The 8,503-nt window shown below is 45.7% G+C and overlaps 1 pseudogene; it reads left to right on the top strand.

The window, feature by feature from the left end:
- The window catches only part of LOC102262497, an 8,969-nt pseudogene extending 5,619 nt beyond the window's left edge, over nucleotides 1-3,350 (top strand).
- The last annotated feature ends 5,153 nt before the right edge of the window (nucleotides 3,351-8,503 follow it).

Genomic DNA, 8,503 nt, shown 5'->3' with positions numbered 1-8,503 from the left:
TGTAGAGTAATTAATTCAATGTCTACTTCTCTCTGTATTCCCCAGAGTTCACTTCCCCATGGGTGGCTCCTACCCCTGGAACAAATCCAACAGAAACCCCAGAACACAGGGCCTGTGAGAGTGGCTCCTTCTTTCCAGGACACCTCCTAGCCTCTAGGAAGGAAATCCCAGGACCTACTCTTATGTGGTCAGTTTGAGGCCATGGGGCCTGGCTGTTCTCTGGTTTGTTTGTTCATTTGTTTGGTGCAAACAAAATGATGTCGCTCCTCTGTTTAAAGCCTTCCACTAGATGATAAGGAGATGAATAAATGAAAAAAAGTGAATAGGCGATATTTAGAACAGGGAAAGCAACGACACGAGGAGGAGACAAAGACAAGGAGAGAGAGCTTTGCGGGGGAAGACCACCCTCACTCACCCTCCACACATATAAACACCCATGTACACAGCCCAGCTGAGGGGAAGCCTTGGGAAGAGGAGAATGCATCTTCCTCTGGGGCATTTGGTATATTTCGACTTGTGACTGCAAAGTGCACTTATGCCCTGGTTCTGACTGCTCTGCCTCACCTGGCATGGCAGGGAACAGCTCCTAGGCGTAGGAGGAGCCATTCCTCAGGGAACAAGCATTCCCCTCAGACCCCCAGTGTGTGGGGCACAGGACCATGGACACGGGCCTAACTCCTAAGAATTAACTCAGCAGGGACACAGGCCCAGGTGACCCACAGCATGAATCATTGTGCCTGGGATCAGTGTGAATGCTCTGATGGCATATTTGAGTCCGTCCAAAGGACCTGAGCTGAGTTATGAAAGGTGGGAGGGCTTAGCTGGACTTTGAGTGGGTAGATTCCTGGAAGAGGCTCTGATCTCAGCTCCTTTGAGGAATGGAAGGAGGCCAGGGACCAGAAACACTGCTACTCAAGTGTGGACCATGGACCAGCAGTGTTAGCATCAGCATCACCTGAGAGCTCATTACAAATGCAAATCTCAAGCCTCACTCCAGACCTGCTCAATCAGAAACTATGGGGTGAGCCCAAGAATCTGTGTTTTGACAAGGCCTTTGAGCAGCATTGGATTAGAAGTGAGTGAGCAGGGAGATTTGGGTCCCCAATCATTGCTGAGCCACCAGGCAGACAGACCAGGGCTGGATTAGTGCTTTTATTATTGAAACAGATGTTTTATTATGCAAGCAACAAAGAAAAAGAGTCCAAGGGACTACCACTTACTCATTACTCAGCTTCAACAACCATTTTCCCAAATCTGTTTCAAATATTCACTTTCCCCTTCTTTTGTTATTATAGTATTTTATTTTATCTTTTAAATACTTTCATTTTATTGTATGTCATGTATGCCTCAATCAAGTTTTTGTTTTGTTTTGTTTTGGGGTTTTTATTGATTTCAGAGAGAAAGGGAGAGGGAGAGAGAGATAGAAACATCAGTGATGAGAGAGAATCATTGATCAACTGCCTCCTGCACGCCCTCTACTGGTAATCGAGCCTGCAACACGGGCAGGTGCCCTTGACTGGAATCAAACCCAGGACCCTTCAGTCCACAGATCCACCAAGCCAAATCAGCTATGGCGTTACTATAGTATTTTAAATAGAAGATGCCAGGTGATCTTATCCATATATATTTTGTGGTGCATTTTGAAAAATATAGAGACCTTTTCTCCCATAACCACAATGCCACTATCATATCTAACAACGTTTACAATAAGTCATTTTCATATCATCTAATACCCATTCTGCATTCAATACACTCAATTATCCAAAATGTGTCCTGGTTTGTTCTAATCAGGATCCAAACAAAGGCCACTCGTTGTATTTGGTTTGTTGTGTCTCATAAATCTCACTTAAATCTCTTTCCACCTATATGTTTCTGTCTTATTAACATCCACTGTGTGCAAAGTACCATACCAGGAACAACCAGCCATGAGTCATGCCTCCCAAGGGTTTCCAGTCATAAGTACACAATGTCTATAATCTTAGTCCTGATCTCTTACATAACTCATTACCATTCGCTGTCACAGACATGATCTCAGCTGGGTGATAATACTCCCAACTTACACACACAGAAGCTGACATCCCAGGAACCCACTCTATACCAACCCGGAACCTGAGGAAAGTCTCTGTAATATATCTGTAAGTGCTATTTTAAGCTCAAGTGGTTATCATTAATATCACCATATAGATTGCGTTAATTGTTGAAAAGTAGGACCTTAAAATAATAACTTTTCTATTTTATTGTTCTTAATAGTATTGTTATTTTCATCATCATCATCATTCTAGAAACCACCTGCAGTCATATATTAAGCCGTCAGCAAACATAGGTCACTCATTACTCACAACTCTGAGATGGTGCTATTGTTACTTTTACTTACAAATAAGAAAACTGAGGCGTTCTGGAGCCGCCACCACTGCTGCTGAGGCCACCGCTGACACCACGCAGAGCCAGAGCCAAGGCCCACAGGAGGGAGGAGGAGGAGGAGCTTGTCAGTATTTAAACAGACCACACCATGGGTGCGTACAAGCTAGTGGTCCTTGGTTCAGGAGGCGTGGGGAAGTCTGCTCTGACAATTCAGTTTGTTCAGGGAATTTTTGCTGAAAAATATGACTCAACGGTAGAAGATTCCTACAGAAAGCAAGTGGAAGTAGATTGCCAACAGTGTATGCTCGAAATCCTGGACACAGCAGGAACAGGGCAATTTACAGCGATGAGGGATTTGTATATGAAGAATGGCCAAGGGTTTGCACTAGTATATTCTATTACAGCTCAGTCCACATTTAATGACTTACAGGACCTGAGGGAACAGATTTTACGGGTTAAGGACACAGAAGATGTTCCAATGATTTTGGTTGGCAATAAATGTGACCTGGAAGATGAGCGAGTAGTTGGCAAAGAACAGGGTCAGAATTTAGCAAGACAGTGGTGTAAGTGTGCCTTTTTGGAATCTTCTGCAAAGTCAAAGATCAACTTTAATTACATATTTTATGACCTGGTCAGACAGATCAATAGAAAGACACCAGTGGCAAAGAAGAAGCCTAAAAAGAAATCCTGTCTGCTGCTTTAGGCCCACAGTGAGCAGCAGCTCTGAGCCGGATTACAGGAATGAAGAACTGGTGCCTAATTGGAAAGTGCCAGCATTCCAGACTGCAAAAATTAAATCTGAAGCGGCTTCTCCTGTTTTATATGTTATGTGAAGAATTGAGATCTTATATTGGTTTGCACAAGTTCCCTGGAGAGAACAAAATTGCTCTGTGTATGTCTCTCAGAAAATAAGACAATAGTATTTCTCCTTTGCAATAGCAGTTATAACAGATGTGAAAATAAATATACTTGACTCTAATATGATTATACAAAGGAGCATGGGTGCATTTCAGAAGTTAGATATTGCTACTATGATCAAATGATTTCATTTTGACTGTTCTATCATGATTCCTCCTGTCAGGCACTAAACGTTGAACCATTATACTTTGTGTCTGTAATGATATAGATGATGAAAATTCCCCTCAAACTCATTACAGCAGATAACTTTTTTGAGTCATTAATTTCATTTTATATTTAAAAATTATGAAATATCATTCTGTCATTATTGTCTAATTAAAATTGTTTGTGCATAATGCTTTGGAAAAAAGGTCTTTTACTGGGAAAAACTAGGATAACTGATTCCTATGGCTTTCAAAGCTAAAATATATAATATACTAAACCAACTCTAATATTGCTTCTTGTGTTTCACTGTCAGATTAACTACAGCTTTTATGAATGATTAAGTTTTAGTACATTTTCAAAAAAAACAAGTTAGAAAACTGAGATTAGGGAGTTTCAATAACTTGCTCAGGGATCTACAGAGAGCAAAGGGGCTACCACTCAAACCCAAATCCCTCTGTGACATGTTTGAGCTTGCAGCCACTGTACTAGCAATGCAGTGTACGGCTTGGGGTGGGATATTTAGTACATACTCAGTGAGCTTATGTAGAGTAATTCAATGTCTACTTCTCTCTGTAATCCCCAGAGTTCACTTCCCCATGGGTGGCTCCTATCCCTGGAACAAACCAACAGAAATAATTAATTCAATGTCTACTTCTCTCTGTATTCCCCAGAGTTCACTTCCCCATGGGTGGCTCCTACCCCTGGAACAAATCCAACAGAAACCCCAGAACACAGGGCCTGTGAGAGTGGCTCTTTCTCTCCAGGACACCTCCTAGCCTCTAGGAAGGAAATCCCAGGAACTACTCCTGTGTGGTCAGTTTGAGGCCTTGGGACCTGGCTGTTCTCTGGTGGATGCTGGGAAGTGCTGCCCAGGTCCCTTTCAGGAAAGAAGATGTAACCCCAGTTCCTGGGGGTGCTGCTGGCTACAGGGATGGCCTCTGCCAACTCACACAAGGTCACCTCCCCTCCCAGGGTGGCTGGCATCCAGTGACTGACTGGTGTAGTGGTATAAAGCACCTCCTCCCAGTATGGAACAGCCTGGAGGGTCATCCCCACATCAGAAGTCCCACAGAGTCAGCTGTGTCCCTTGAGATTGTATCATAGCCCAGCTTGTCCCTCTGCCCACTCCTGCTTCCTCCCTTTCTTTGCCCTCTTTGACCCAAGAACATTTCTGAATAAACTTCCTAACTCTATTCTCCATCTCAGAACCTGATTTCAGGGAACCCAACCTACAGTAGTTCCTACAGGACCTTGAGATCGTGTGGGGGTCCCAGGTAACCAGGCTTCCTTTGTGTTTGCAGGCTGGCCACGCCTCCGAGAAGTGAGAAGGTAACAGAGATGCAGGACACCCAAAGGCATAAGAAACATCAACTGTTCACTGGCAATCGGTAAAGGGGGAGACACAGACTTTGCTCAAGCTGACCCAGGCCCAGGGCTGACTCCTAGACAGAGGCTGGTGCAGACACATGGGCCAGAAGTGGGGTGGGGTGAGGCTGGAGGCAGAGACAGACAGAACAGGAAGAAGCCAAGAAAACACAGCAGCCAGAGGGAGTTTGTTTGTTAGTTGCAAATAAAATGATGTCGTTCCTCTGTTTAAAGCCTTCCACTAGATGATAAGGAGATGAATAAATGAAAAAAAGTGAATAGGCGATATTTAGAACAGGGAAAGCAACGACACGAGGAGGAGACAAAGACAAGGAGAGAGAGCTTTGCGGGGGAAGACCACCCTCACTCACCCTCCACACATATAAACACCCATGTACACAGCCCAGCTGAGGGGAAGCCTTGGGAAGAGGAGAATGCATCTTCCTCTGGGGCATTTGGTATATTTCGACTTGTGACTGCAAAGTGCACTTATGCCCTGGTTCTGACTGCTCTGCCTCACCTGGCATGGCAGGGAACAGCTCCTAGGCGTAGGAGGAGCCATTCCTCAGGGAACAAGCATTCCCCTCAGACCCCCAGTGTGTGGGGCACAGGACCATGGACACGGGCCTAACTCCTAAGAATTAACTCAGCAGGGACACAGGCCCAGGTGACCCACAGCATGAATCATTGTGCCTGGGATCAGTGTGAATGCTCTGATGGCATATTTGAGTCCGTCCAAAGGACCTGAGCTGAGTTATGAAAGGTGGGAGGGCTTAGCTGGACTTTGAGTGGGTAGATTCCTGGCAGAGGCTCTGATCTCAGCTCCTTTGAGGAATGGAAGGAGGCCAGGGACCAGAAACACTGCTACTCAAGTGTGGACCATGGACCAGCAGTGTCAGCATCAGCATCACCTGAGAGCTCATTAAAAATGCAAAGCTCAAGCCTCACTCCAGACCTGCTGAATCAGAATCTGTGTTTTGACAAAGCCTCTGAGCAGCACTGGATTAGAAGTGAATGAGCAGGGAGAGTGGCAGAGGTGGGATGGGAGCTGAGGGGTGGCAGGAAGTTGGGAGGACAAAGAGGCCTTTGGGCCATGTTAATAACTTCTGCTTCTACCTCAATAGCAATAAAGAAAGATTTCAGGGCTTCAGTAGCTATGTGATGAGTCAGGTTCAAATTGAAGACCAGCTGCTGTGTAGAAATGGCCTGGAGAGGGACAAGAGAAGAAGAGGGCACCTTCAGGGGGAGGATGCAGTGGTTGGAGCCACAGATGCCAGAGCCTTGGCTGGAGGTGGAGGCTGTGGAGGTGGAGAGAAGGGACTAGAAGGAGAGCTATACTAGAGCCAGTGAAAAGGTGACCAATCAACCCTTAGAGGGAGCCAGAAGGAGTCAGGACTACATCCCAGTTCCTGCATGGATGGAGGGGTGGATGGGGGCCAGCACCAAGACAGGGTCTATGAGAGAACATCAGATGAAGGCCATGAGTTCAAATTCAGAAGGGTTGAAATTAAGTGGGGATGTCACGTAGACAGCCCCAACTTCCTCCAAGATCTCAGGGAGAATGACCAACTCTGTGTCTAGGAATTCAAGTGAAACAATCACTAAGATGGTCCCAGGTGGAGGACAGACGAGTGATGGCACATCTCCACCCCAATGGCAGAGATCAGAATCAGGTACTTAGAAGGGGCCAGGCTGGGAGCATTGTTAACTGGGACAGGGGTGAGGATATGGAAGGCGGCCATCCCCTCCATGCTCCTGCCTCTGGGGTGAGCCATGGCAAAATTCACAACTAGAGAGGCCTCGCTCCATGCAAGATCTTCTACACCTAGAACCTGGCAAGATCTCTGGTTTTGTCCCTGCCAGGCTCAGGGTCTGAGGCTGCTCCTCGCCAGCTCATGTCTGGCATGTCTCAAACTCTGATCCATGCTGGGCTTCTGAGGCCTGGGAATCCCTTTCCATCACTGCCCATCCACCTTTGGAACCATGTTCTTCTCATAAGCTACCTTTCTGGTGGATGCGGGAATAGAAATGCCTTCTGTACCAGTGGGCAGGGGTGGCATCAGGGGCAACAGGGTTGGGCCTCCTCAGATAGCAGGTAGGCAGCCCCAGGAGCATGGACAGAGGCTACTAACACACACCTTCCAAAGTCCAGGCAGACCAGCCTTGAGAAGGACCCCTTCATGTGCTAGCTTAAGGGGTAGGAGAGGCCAGACAGGAGACCCTAAAGCTGACCACTGCCCTGTCTCTTCCAGAGGAGAGCTTCTCTCAACTATTACAGGAACTCTCCTCTCTGTCAACTCGTGAACCTCTGGGGAACCAACCAGTGGAGCCTCTAACGATGGATAATTATTTCTGGGGACCCACAGAGCCTGTGGCTACAGAGATGGTTGACAAACACAGGAGTCTTTACCGGTGAGTGACAGAACTCTGGTGTGCCCGGCTGGCCTCCCCACCCCCACCATCCCCACACTGGATCCCAACAGACACTCAGCACCCCACTCATGATCCATTGGGTCCCTGCTCATTGTTGAGCCACCAGACAGAGAGACAGGGCTGCATTAGTGCTTTTGTTATGGAAACAGAAGTTTTATTATGAAAAGTTGCAAACAACAAAGAAAAATGTTCAAGGGACTACCACTTACTCATTACCCAGCTTTAACTACCGTTTTCCCAAATTTGTTTCAACTATTTACTTTCCCTTTCTTTTGTTGTTATACTATTTTAAGTACAAGATATTACTTGATTTTATCCGTGTATGTTTTGTGATGAATTTTGAAGAATACAAAATAACCACAATACCATTGTCATAACCACAATGCCACTGTCATATCTAACAACATTTACAGTAAGTCATTTTCATATCATCTAATACCGTATCTGTACTCAATATGCTCAGTTGTCCAAAATATGTCCTTTCAGTAAGTTTATTCTAATTAGCATCCAAACCAAGTCCACTCATTTTATTTGGTTTTTTTATGTATCATAAATCTATTTAAATCTCTTTTCATCTACACATTCCTGCTTTATTAACATCCACTATGTGCAAAGTACCATACCAGTAACAAGGAGCCATGAGATGAATATGGAGCCATGCCTTCCAAGGGTTCCCAGTCTTAAGTAATGAACATCTATAATTTTAGTTCTGATCTCTTACATAGCACATTCCCATTCACTGTCACAGACATGATCTCAGCTGGGCAATAATATTACTCACAACTTACACACAGAACCTGACATCCTAGAAACCCACTCTATACCAACAGGGAACCTGAGGATAGTCTCTGTAAGTTTTAAGTTCAAGTGGTTATCATTAATATCACCATGTAGATTGTTAGTAATTATTGAAAATTAGGCCCTTTAAAAACAATAACACTTGCCTGTTTCATTATTATTAATATTATTTTTACTATCACCAGAGGCCTGGTGCACGAAATTCATGCACGGGGGCGAGGGGGGTCCCCTCTGCCCAGCCTGTACTCTCTCCAATCCAGGATCCCTCTCACAATCCAGGACTGCTGGCTCCTAACTGCTCTGATTCACGCTGGGCTTCTGAGGCCTGGGAATCCCTTTCCGTCATTGCCCATCCACCTTTAGAGCCATGCCTGCCTGATTGCCCCTAACTGGCCCCCCTGTCAGCCTGATCACCCCTAACTGCCTCTGCCTGTCGACCTGATTGCCCCTAACTGCCCTCCCTGCTGGCCTGGTTGCCCCCAAC

Source organism: Myotis brandtii, unplaced genomic scaffold, assembly GCF_000412655.1.
Source record: "Myotis brandtii unplaced genomic scaffold, ASM41265v1 scaffold3165, whole genome shotgun sequence".
Lineage (NCBI taxonomy): Eukaryota > Metazoa > Chordata > Mammalia > Chiroptera > Vespertilionidae > Myotis > Myotis brandtii.
Note: the sequence above shows the minus strand (reverse complement) of the source record. Positions and strands in the feature narration are given on the sequence as shown.